We start from the raw sequence: 2301 nt of genomic DNA, 5'->3' as shown, positions 1-2301 counted from the left end.
GTTTGTGTTTGTGTCCATGTGTGTGTTTGTGTGCATGTGTGTGTGTGTGAGAGAGAGAGTGGGGGGGAGAGGTCCAGTGAGTTACAGTACTAACTTTTCTAATAACATCCAATGCTTCTTTGCCAGTTACTACTCAATAATGGTGTAGCTTGAAACTGGTATTGTGGTGTGGTGTGGTGTGGTATTTTGATGGTGTAATGTGGTGTGGCTTAGGGGTGGTGTGGTTGGATGTTTAGTGGTTTGTGTAATTGTGTGGTGTAGTGTGGTGTGGACGGTGGTTTTAGTGTGTGATTGTCAGAGAGAGATTAGACACACACACACACACACACACACACACACACAGTCCCTTAGTGTCGTAATGCTTACCAGAGTGGCGGCAAAGAGAATATAGACTGTTGCCTAAAGCCTGTTGAAGTTAGTAATTCCATCACCACCACTACCATCAACAGGAATTATACTATTGTCACTGCTATCATCACGTTTCTTTTATCACCACCACCACCACCATTACAACTATTCTCATTGTTGCCACCACATTTCCACCACCACCACCACCAGAGTTCCCTCTTTCTCCACCAGTGACACTATCATCACCACACTGTCACCATCACCACTCCCACCACTGCCACCATCATAATCTCCACTCCCACCATCATCATCATCTTACCCAGCATCATCATCACCAGCACTATCACCACCACCTTTGTCTACCACTGTTATCATTACCACCTTCACACTATCACCTCCAGCATCAGCAGTATCATTACCACCACACACTCACAATGTACCTGTATTTTCCTCGGCCTCTCTGCTGTTGTTCATGATTGTCGTGTTGCCAGTGCCAAATATTCTCCTGTTTCATAGATCATTGTGCCTCTAGGAACGTGAATGGAATGCAGTATGGGTGACGATGTTTTCCTGTGTCTGGTACCTGCTTATGCATTTGAAATTGTGGGATGCTGGGTAATGTTGATTGGTGATATTGACATGGGTTTGATGATGATGGGTGATGGTATTTTGATGATGATCAGTAGCATTGATGATAATAAACCCACCCGGTAAGTGTCATATCTAACCCTTGTCTTTTCCCCCCAGGTACAAGGGACATTTGTCTGATCGTGAGTGCGTGAGTGTCGGAGCAATGGTGATGACGTCGGTGATGAGGGTGAAGGGTGGCGGAGGAGAGTAGCTGGGAGGACATAGAGGGGTGCATCTATCTCCACCACACCATCACCACCACACACAGGAGGGGACTTTGCACTGTCACCATTACCACCACCATATTCAGATAGAGAGGAGCACATCTGTTACCACCATACATCACCACCACACTCCAGAATACAGGAGCAAAATTATCATCACCACATACCACCTCACTTGGGCATAAACGAAGCTGTTTCTCATCAGTCGGACGTACCGGAGTGTACCTGTCATCACCATACGCATTAACACCAGTGCTACCACTGCACCACTACTAGCACCATCACCACACTCAGACAGAGAGAGGCACATTTGTAATCACCACCACCACTACTGATTTTGGACATACCTCCCAGCCACATCCACTGCCACAGTAACACCACAAATATACTACACCATCAATATACCACATTTTGAAACAGCAGTCTGGTATACTGCACACAGATATACCAGCTGCACACCATCCACTTGTCATTGCTCACCCGTCGTGCTAAAAGTACGTAGTTTCACCTGTGATGTTTGATCTCCCAGCCAACGTAGTCTGAAGTAACACCACAGTTACAGCGCATACACAGACAGGAACACACACATCTGCTGACCTACACCCACCGACCTACACACCCACTGACAAACACCTGCTGACTCACACCTGCACTCCACACAAAGATTGAAGGACCATTTGAAGTGCCATCTGAAGGAATAATTACCAATCAGAAGAAAGCATTATAAAGAGCATCGAGAAGCCACTGGAACTAAGCCAGGAAACAAAAAGTTAAGAACCCAGCAAGTGTGAGAGCTGCAGAAACAGAACTTGGTAAATCTTGTGTGTGGAGAGTGTTGGATCAGTGAGTGTGGAGGAGTGAGCCCTTGTGGCAAGAGTGACTCTCAGAGGGCGCGGTGAGCACCTTGGAAACAGGTGATCGGAGTGGCGGAGAGTGTACGTCGGTCTGGCCCTGGCTCAGCCCCGGCCGCAGGAGGAAGGGCGGGAGGAAGGGTGGGAAGGGAGGTGAGGAGGGGAGTAGTGGGGAGGGCGGAGGAGGGGGAGGGGGGGCAGCGTCGGAGCGGGCACTGAGGCACCTGGCCGAGTGGGTAAGCCAGATT

At 48.5% G+C, this 2301-nt stretch overlaps 1 long non-coding RNA gene across 1 annotated transcript in view; it reads left to right on the top strand.

The window, feature by feature from the left end:
- Positions 1-1575, top strand: part of LOC145406181 (uncharacterized) — a 50931-nt gene extending 49356 nt beyond the window's left edge. Inside the window, exon 4 of the long non-coding RNA XR_013898503.1 lies at positions 1096-1575. This is a non-coding gene — a long non-coding RNA (uncharacterized LOC145406181). The remainder of the gene's footprint in view (positions 1-1095) is intronic.
- The last annotated feature ends 726 nt before the right edge of the window (positions 1576-2301 follow it).

Source organism: Coenobita brevimanus, chromosome 69 (assembly GCF_032717465.1).
Source record: "Coenobita brevimanus isolate Jiangsu-jjx chromosome 69, ASM3271746v2, whole genome shotgun sequence".
Classification (NCBI taxonomy): domain Eukaryota; kingdom Metazoa; phylum Arthropoda; class Malacostraca; order Decapoda; family Coenobitidae; genus Coenobita; species Coenobita brevimanus.
The sequence above is the reverse complement of the archived record's forward strand: the minus strand, read 5'-3'. Positions and strand labels throughout refer to the sequence as shown.